The 9,735-nt window shown below is 46.3% G+C and overlaps 1 long non-coding RNA gene across 1 annotated transcript; it reads left to right on the top strand.

The window, feature by feature from the left end:
• Positions 1-9,048: 9,048 nt before the first annotated feature.
• LOC118559681 lies at positions 9,049-9,469 on the top strand. The gene is made up of 3 exons (XR_004928960.1): positions 9,049-9,131; positions 9,226-9,287; positions 9,378-9,469. It is a non-coding gene; the product is annotated as an uncharacterized LOC118559681 (long non-coding RNA).
• The last annotated feature ends 266 nt before the right edge of the window (positions 9,470-9,735 follow it).

Below are 9,735 nucleotides of genomic sequence, written 5' to 3' on the forward strand. Positions count from 1 at the left end.
CAGGTTCCCTTTCTTGGGCAGGAGGGTGATGACTGCCCTGCGGCACGAAAGCGGGAGTGAACCAGCGGCCAAACTCTCATTATAGACCTCCAGTAGGTCTTCCGCCAGGATGTCCCAGTAGGCTTTGAAAAACTCTACTGTAAGACCATCGATGCCTGGGGCCTTCTGGCCCTGCATATTCAGGAGGGCTGTATGGAGCTCTTGTACCCCCAGGGGGCGCTCCAGCTGTACATTGGTCTCCTCAGAGACCTGGGGCAGCCCACCACAGAACTCCCCAAACAGCTCCTCATTCTCCTTATACTCACTCTCAAACAGAGAGGAGTAAAACTCAACAGCCCTCCTCCTGATCTGGCCCGGTTCACTTACCTGCTGCCCTGTGTCAGATAGTAGAGAATGGATCACCTTCCTCTGCCCGCGTTTCCTCTCCAAGCTGAAGAAGAAGCTAGAGGGAGCATCCATCTCTGTGATGTTCTGAACCCGAGACCTGACCAACACGCCTTGGACTTTAGACTCCAGCAGGTTGGCTAAAACTAGCCTTTTGGATTTGAGAGCTTCAATATGCTCTCGATTTCCTGTGGACTCACTTAAATGTTCTAGTTCCACTATATTCATCTCCAGATCTCTGATAGATCTGGTGACGTCACGAGTGACATTAAGAGTATGCTGTTGACAAAGTTGTTTTATTTGAACTTTTCCATGGTCCCACCACTGCCTTAGACAAGTAAAATCACCCTTTCTTTGTCTAAAAACAGTCCAAAAATAACTTAAAGCTTCTCTAAAACTACGATCATGAGTTAAAGCCAGATTAAAATGCCAGTAGGCGCTTTTAGGTAAAATGTTTGTTATAAAAACATTCCCTAAAAGCAAAGAGTGGTCTGTAAAAGCTACTGGTAAAATCTGACATGCTTTAAACACATTAAAATGATATTTAAAACAATAAAAACGGTCAATACGTGCTAAAGAGAGGCGGTTTTCTTTACTGTGGGACCAAGTGTACTGTCTGGAGCATGTGTGCATCCTCCTCCACACGTCCACCAGGCCGTGAGACGAGACAAGCTTCTGCATGGCTTGCTGGGAAGCTTGGTGAGGCTCTTTATGATTCCGGTCTAACAATTCGTTTTCTGTACAATTAAAATCCCCACCTAAAAAAACATAATCATCAAACCCGCAATCTCCCAACCTCTCCCCAATTTTCTCTAAAAAACGCTTCCTCTCTGCACCGACGTTAGGAGCATAAATATTGATAAAAACTACGTTAAAATGATCAAACTGAGCTTTTACTAAAAGACACCTTCCCTGGACGATACTTTCTACATTAAAAGAGTTTGGGGTGAAAGCTGAGGAAAAGAGGAGGCCCACCCCAGAACTCTGGGAGGTGCCGTGGCTAAAAAAAGCTTCTCCCTTCCATTCCTTGCGCCAGTCTGCTTCATTGTTAAGATCACTATGCGTCTCTTGTAAAAATAAAACACTAATTCTTTTCTGTTTTGCTATTTCATAAATCATGGTGCGTTTAACAGCCTCCCTAGCTCCATTAACATTTAAAGAAGCTATTTTAAAATTATCCATGTTGGGTAAAAGGCTAAAAACAACACCACAATAAAATACGCACAATAAAAATAATAAGTTAGTGCTCATCATTCTATTCAAAATTGTTTTCTCACTTTTCCCATAATTTTCTTCAGTCTAAAAACCTCCTGATCAGAAAACCCAGACTCTTCTTTTCTTCTAATATAATATCTCGCAGAGAAATAAAATATTTTTAAATTGGGAAAATATTTTTCTACTTTTATCCCTCTTAATCCTTTTGTTTCTTGGAGAAAATGATTAAAAGATTCAACAGGATAACGTGCCTCTGCACTGCTACCCTGTGACAGAGACACCTCACTGCTGTCAGACAGCTCACCCTCACTGTCGCTGCTGTCTGACACATCTTTTCTCTCTGTGGCCAGCTTGCTGACCTGTTTACTGCTCTGAACAGCAGTCATCACATTTTTTCTCTTACTGCGCCTTTTTAAATTCATAGGCGCCTCCTGCTCCATCACCTGCTCTCCCTCGCCTTTCTCCTCCACAGGAGCTACCACAGGCTCCCCCACAGACTCCTCCACAGGAGCCACCACATGCTCCTCCACACTCACCTCCCCTCCACCTACCACCACCTCACCTTTCCCTCCCTGCTCTCCACACACACCAGTCACACCCTCCTGCTCTTCACACACGCCATCCTGCTCCATCTCACCCTGATTCTCCACTTCCTCACCAGTCACACAAGTTTCCCCACCACCACACACCACCGTGCTGCCCTCACTCACCACACAATCACTCCTTTGTGGATCAGATGTTTCATCCACGTTTTTCTCCTCCACTAAACTCTCCTGCCGGTCTCCAGCGACCGGAGCCAACGCCACGGCTTCCTCCGCGGTTACGCTGGAGTTCCCCGCAGCGCCAGACTCCTCCACCGCGGCAGGAGCTCCAGCCTCGCCGGACACACCCACCTGCTCCCCGGCTGCCGCAGACTGCTGCTCCGCGGAGCTCGACGGAGCCGCCCCGGCTCTGTTTGGGCACGATTTTATCAAATGTCCCTCCTGTCCACAGCCGAAGCACTTCATGCCGGATGAGGTGGCGAACAAGACGTAGTCAAATTCGTCCACTCTCACCCGGAAACGCAGGTTTAGCTCCTCGTCACGGTTGTTGAGGATCATGAAGAGTTGTCTCCGGTGGGAGACAACATGCTTCAGCAAAGGTGATTTACACCCCGACAGAATCTTTTTAACGGGGGAAACCACCTTTCCGTGACGAGAGAGCTCTTTAACGAGAAACTCGTCACTAATGAACGGAGGGACATTCGATAAAATCACCCTGGTAGCGGGCTGCGTGAGCGGCGACACCTGAAGGAACGAGCCGTTCACAGAAATGCCCGACTCGACCAACAGGTTCGCCTGCTCAACCCGCTCAACAAACAATACAGCGGCTCCGTTCATTCGAGCCGCGGACTTGATGGATCCATGTCCAATAACCTCACCCACTGCCAAACAAACGTCCTCCACGCTGCACGGAGACCCGGCACCCACCTTGATGCCGTTCCTCCGTGTCAGCGCGGAGAAGACGCCAGAACCACCACCCGCCACCATGGCGTTCAAGACGCCGACCTGCCGCCGGGCAAAACCCGACGGCCACCAAACCCTACAAACCCCACCAAAAAACCCTAACAACCAAAATAAAACAACTATATACACAATATATACACTCACCCAGTGAAAAAGGACAGAAAAAAGTAAGAAAAACCACTCAAAACAGAGTTTTTCACTCGCTCTCTCTTCCGCTCCTTCACTCACACTCCTCCCACACGAAGAAGAAGAAGAAGAAGAAGAAGATTTTTTTTTGATTTTTAACCATACATTTATTTACAATTCATGAAATGCACGAAATACAATTAAAAACACAATGTATCACATCAGGACAAGTTTTTAAAAAAGATTAAATAAGGTGCTGGTTAAATTCTAATTTTCCTTGAGTTGATATACTGCACAATATCCCATTAAAACCCCATAGCTGTATAAAATTTTTCATATTCCCAGTGGCTCTGTGGAAACAAAACTCTAGTCTCAATCTGGCCTTTATATTAACCTTCCACAGAACCACGGCATCGAGTTGAGGTCCAGCCTGGAGTCTGTCTCTACGAGATATATAAATAGCCATTTTTGCTTCTGCAATTAAATAATTTAAAATCTGACCTTTTGACTTATTGGCTTTGTTAAAACGCAGTCCATTAATAAAAATAGAACTGGTAAAAACAAAACCAAAGTGGCTAAAAACAGTCATCAATAAATTAAAAAAAGTCGTCAGTCTCCTACAATCAATAAAAACATGAAAAACATTCTCAGGCAGACCACAGAAAGGACACTCGTTTAAAACCCCTGGACTAATAATTGATAAATACGAGTTCGTAGCGATGGCACCATGTAAAATTCTCCATTGGAGATCACCAGTTCGTTTTCTTATAGGAGGTTTATAAAGGGTCCTCCACTGAGGGGTTTGTCCTTCCAGTCGGTCCGCCCACACGCTCATGGCTCGACCTCGCAGAGTTCTTTCATTCAGGACTTTAACACAGTTTTTATAGAGTACTTTTGGGCCTGTACTCTGAAGGCTCATCTGTGAACTTTCTGTGGCGAGAAGAGGACCGTTATCTTTTGTGAAGCCGGTATTCAAGGTCAACTCAGGGATCGGGTCTGTCGGGTCCGGTGAAGCTTCTCCCTCTTTGAGCAGCTGCAGGAGACGCCTCTCCCCAGCTGTCAGTCTTTCTTTCACCAGACTCAGGAAGCGCTGCACCAGTCTAGCAGATCGGACTCCAAGTAGAGGAGCGACGGCCTGGGCGTTGGCAAAGTCTGGTCCAGCCGTCTCCACCAGGTGCTTCAATTTTGTCGTCTTGGACTTGCACAACGCCTCTGACAGTCCAGGTATTTTGCCATGACATACATCCAGTCTGGCCCCACAGACTAAAGGCTCGTTTAAAAGCCAATGCAGAGAGTTCTGCGCCTGCGAACGACATAGTTTAAAAAGACCACAGGATTTAAAAACACCCTGATAAAATTGAGGCAACCCCTTTAACTTAAAAAAATTAAAATCAGTTAAAAACAGAGCAGCATCCAGCCCCAGAAAATTAACACGTCTGAGAATGCAACTGGCCACATCCTTCCATACAGGTGAACCTGTCAAATACTTCTGGATGAACTGTAATCTAAAAGTAGCCGTTCTACTGGCCAGATGAACGAGGCCCTGGCCCCCCTCCTCTCTCGGTAAAAACAAAACAGACTGTGGCACCCAGTGTAGTCCGTTCCAAAAAAAATTAACCATCTCCGATTGGATTTTTACAAGTAGCCCAGATGGTGGGTCTAACACTGCTAGTTTGTGCCACAGCTGTGAAGCAACTAGATTGTTTAAAACCAGCACTCTGCCTCGGTAGGACATTTGTGAGTGTAACCATTTCCACTTTGATAACTTGTTTTGAATTTTTTCTTCAATATATTCCCAGTTCTTTTTCACAACATGTTTATCACCTAAAAACACACCGAGATACTTAAAACCATCCTTTTTCCATAAAAGACCCTGAGGGAGAACTGGGAGCCCGTCGGACCACTCGCCAACTGCCAGGGCTTCGCTTTTTCTCCAGTTCACCCTCGCAGCGGACAGAGTTGAAAACTTTTTCGTGATCTCAGTTAAAACAGTGACATCCCGCTGATCTTTAATAAAAACAACGACATCATCAGCATAGGCAGATAAAACCATATTATTCTTAAAACCGGGTAAAACCAGACCATGAACAGTCAAGCGTATTTTCTGGAGGAGGGGTTCCAGGGAGAGTGCGTAGAGCATCCCCGAGAGCGCGCAGCCCTGTCGAACGCCTCTACACACCCTAAAAGGAGCACACAGGCTGCCGTTGATCTTCAGCACACTCTCAATATCACTATACAAAACCTGGATCTTAGCAATAAGACCCTCGCCGAACCCAAACCTCCTCATGGTTTCCCAGAGGAAGCCGTGTTCGACGCGGTCAAATGCCTTTTCTTGATCTAATGAAATCAAGCCCGTTTGCAAACCCAATGAACCGGAGACCTCCAAAACGTCCCGAATTAGGTAGATGTTATCTACCAGGGACCTGCTGGGGACACAATAGGTCTGATCCCGGTGGATGACCTGCTCCATAGCTCTTCCCAGCCTAGTGGCCAGGGCCTTGGAGAGGATTTTATAGTCGGTACAGAGGAGGGACACGGGGCGCCAGTTCTTGATGTCCTGCAGGTTCCCCTTTTTTGGCAGCAGGGTGATCACTGCCCTGCGGCATGACAAGGGGAGTGAACCAGCAAGCAGGCTCTCGTTGTAGACGTCCAGCAAGTCTTGGGCCAGAAGATCCCAGTAGGCCTTGTAGAACTCCACAGTGAGCCCGTCAACGCCCGGGGACTTCTGGCCCTGCATGCTGAGGAGGGCTGTGTGGAGCTCCTGGAGCCCCAGGGAGCGCTCTAGCTCAGCATTGGTCTCCTCAGAGACCTGAGGCAGTTCGACACAGAACTCCTTCAGCAGTTCCTCGTTCTCCTTATATTCACTTTGAAACAGAGAACGGTAAAAACCCACAGCCCTCCTTCTGATCTGCCCTGGTTCACTCAGTTGCTGCCCCGTGTCCGACAGCAAAGAGTGGATCTGCTTCCTCTGCCCGTGCTTCCTCTCTAAGCTGAAAAAGAAGCTAGAGGGAGCATCCATCTCCGTGATGTTCTGGATCCGGGACCTGACCAATGTGCCTTGGACTTTATTCTCCAGCAGGTTTGCTAAAGCTAGCCTTTTAGATTTGAGAGCTTCAATGTGCTCTCGATTTCCTGTGGATTCACTAAGTCGTTCTAACTCCACGATGTTCATCTCCAGATCTCTAATAGATCCGGTGATGTCACGAGTGACATTGAGAGTATACTGCTGACTCAGCAGTTTTATTTGCACTTTACCATGGTCCCACCACTGTCTCAGGCTGGTAAAATCAGACTTTCTCTGTCTAAAACCCGTCCAAAAATAACCTAAAATCTCTTTAAAACCCAGATCATAAGTTAAAGCTGAGTTAAAATGCCAGTAAGCGCTTCTAGGTAAAATGTTTCTGATAAAAACACTACCTAAAAGCAACGAGTGATCGGTAAAAGCCACTGGTAAAATCTGGCATGTTTTAAACACGTTAAAATGGTGTTTAAAACAATAAAAACGATCAAGACGAGCTAAAGTGATTCGGTTTTCTTTAATATGAGACCATGTGTACTGCCTGGAGCCTGCATGCATCCTCCTCCATATGTCCACTAGGCCGTGAGACGAGACCAGCTGCCGCAGAGCATGTTGGGCCGCTGAATGCGGCTCTGCATGATTACGATCTAAAAACTCGTTTTCCGTACAATTAAAATCCCCACCAATAAAAACATAATCTTCCGACCCACAATCACCCAGCATTTCCCCAATTTTTTCAAAAAAACGCTTTTTCTCTGCATTGGTGATGGGAGCATAAATATTAATAAAAACAAGGTTAAAATGATCAAACTTTGCTTTGACTAAAAGACACCTCCCCTGAACGACGTGCTCAACTTCTGTAGAGTTTGGGGTGAAAGCTCTGGAGAACAGGAAACCCACCCCTGCACTCTGGGAGGTGCCGTGACTTAAAATGACCTCCCCCCTCCACTCTTTACCCCAGTCTGTTTCTATTAAAGAATCACTATGAGTTTCTTGCAAAAATAAAACATCAATTCTTTTATGGTTTATTGTTTGATAAATCTGTGCTCGTTTTACTGCCTCTCTAGCCCCATTGATGTTCAAGGATGCTATTTTAAAAGAATCCATAATGGGTGAGAGATTAAAAGCAACATACCAAACAGCTATACAGAATATTAAAGTGCATGTGCATTTCATGAGATTCAAAATTGCTTTCTAACTTTACTCATAACTTTTTTCAATCTGTAAACTTGTTGTTCTGTAAGACCAACCTCTTCCTTGTTTCTAATAATGTGTCTGGCTGAAAAATAAAAAGTTCTCAAATCAGGAAAATAACTTTCAACTTTTACCCCTCTTAAACCTTTTGTTTGTTGCAGAAAAGTTAAAAACGATTCTACAGGATATCTTGTCTCTCCACAGCTGCTCTGTGACAGAGACACCACGCTGCTGTCAGACAGCTCGCCATCACTATCGCTGCTGTCAGAAATGACTTTCCTTTCTGTGGTCAGCTTGCTGACCTGCCTGCTAGCCTGCACAGCAGCCACCACGTTTTTCCTTTTACTACGCCTTTTAGGAGCTTCCAGTTCCATCACCTGCTCCCCCTCGCCTTTCTCCTCCACAGGCTCCTCCACAATCACCTCCCCTCCACCTTTCTCTCCCTGATCGCCACGCATACCATCCTGCTCCATTTCACCCTGATCCTCCCCCTCTTCACCAGTCACACAAGTTTCTCCACCACCACACACCACCGTGCTGCCTTCATTCACCACACAATCACTCTTTTGTAAATTAGATGCTTCCTCCACAGTCTTGTCTTCCACCAAATTTTCTTCCTGATCTCCAGCGACCGGGCCAGACGCCACGGGTTCCTCCGCGGTTACGCTGGAGTTCCCCGCAGCGCCAGACTCCTCCACCGCGGCAGGAGCTCCAGCCTCGCCGGACACACCCACCCGCTCCCCGGCTGCTGCAGGCTGCTGCTCCGCTGTGTCTGACGGAGCCGACCCGGCTCTGTTTGGACACATTCTTATCAAATGTCCCTCCCCTCCGCAACCAAAGCACTTCATGTTTGAAGATGTTGCAAACAATACATAGTCAAAATCATCGATTTTAACTTTAAAACACAGATTGAGTTCCTCGTCACGCTTATTTAAAATCATGTAAAGCTGTCTCCTGTGCGAAACGACATGCTTTAACAATGGTGATTTACATCCTGACAATATTTTTCTAATAGGAGAAACTAATTTTCCATGTCGAGACAACTCCTTGACGAGGAACTCATCACTGACGAAGGGAGGGACATTTGACAAAATAACCTTTGTAGTGGGCTGCACGAGCGGCAACACCTGCAGGAACGAGCCGTTCACGGAGATGCCCGTCTCGACCAACAGGTGTGCCTGCTCCACCTTCTCCACAAACAAGACCACCGCTCCGTTCATTCGGGCCGCAGACTTAATCGCACCATGACCAATAACCTCCCCCACCGCCAAACAAACTTCCTCCACGCTGCACGGAGAACCAGCACCCACCTTGATGCCGTTCTTCCGTGTCAGCGTGGAGAAAACCCCACCACCAACCACCATGGCGTTCAAAACGCCGACCTGCCGCCGGGCAACACCCGACGGCTCCAAAACCCACAAAACCCACCAACAAAATCCAAAAATCACAACAAACACCTATATACACAATATTTACATACACCCTGTGAAAGATAGAAAAAAGTAGGAAAAAAACACTCAAACAGATAACTCACGCTCTCTCCCTTCTCCTCCACTCACACTCCTCCCACACGAAGAAGAAGAAGAAGAAGAAGAAGAAGAAGAAGAAGAAAAACGTGCTGAGCGCTCCGCTACTGTGTGTTCATGTCCTCTTCTGAGCCTGAAGATGAAATAAAACCACAACTGCTGGTAAGTGATCAATGGCTGGACGACGTCTCGCGTTCAACTCGCCTTCAACTTGCAAGAACAAGCTTTATTAAAGTGTATTTTTTGTGATTCTCAGTAAGCAGGACGCCGTCTTCACAACTCGGAGACAAATTGCAGGCGCTATGAACCGGAGCAAGGGTAAGATTTAAAGAATATGCGTTCATTCTGTGGTAAAAGAAAATAGATACGGATAGATACCGATCATAACTGTACATTTTGTTTTCACAGACTAATCTCGCCTCATAATGAGGCGGTGACCTCCTATTTGCACAGAGCAATATATGCAAGTCCAGATTTACACGATGTTGATAAAGACAACATTGTGTGTAAGTGACTTGTTTTACTGTTTTCTCCTTCCTTGTTACTTTGACTTGCGTTTGATTTTTATTCATACCACTCTCATTTAATTGTTTTCCAGCCGCTTGTAAGATGTATTGAGACGGTACGCAGGAGCTGAAGCTGCCAAGAGTTCAGCTCGGAGTCGAGCTAGAAGAAAGAGGGTAAGACTTTATTTGGTGACTATTTTTCAGGTGCATTGATAGATGTGTTGTGTCCATACGCAGTGCATCCCATCGCACAGTACTTA

This window comes from Fundulus heteroclitus, unplaced genomic scaffold (assembly GCF_011125445.2).
Source record: "Fundulus heteroclitus isolate FHET01 unplaced genomic scaffold, MU-UCD_Fhet_4.1 scaffold_339, whole genome shotgun sequence".
NCBI classification, from domain to species: Eukaryota; Metazoa; Chordata; class Actinopteri; order Cyprinodontiformes; family Fundulidae; genus Fundulus; species Fundulus heteroclitus.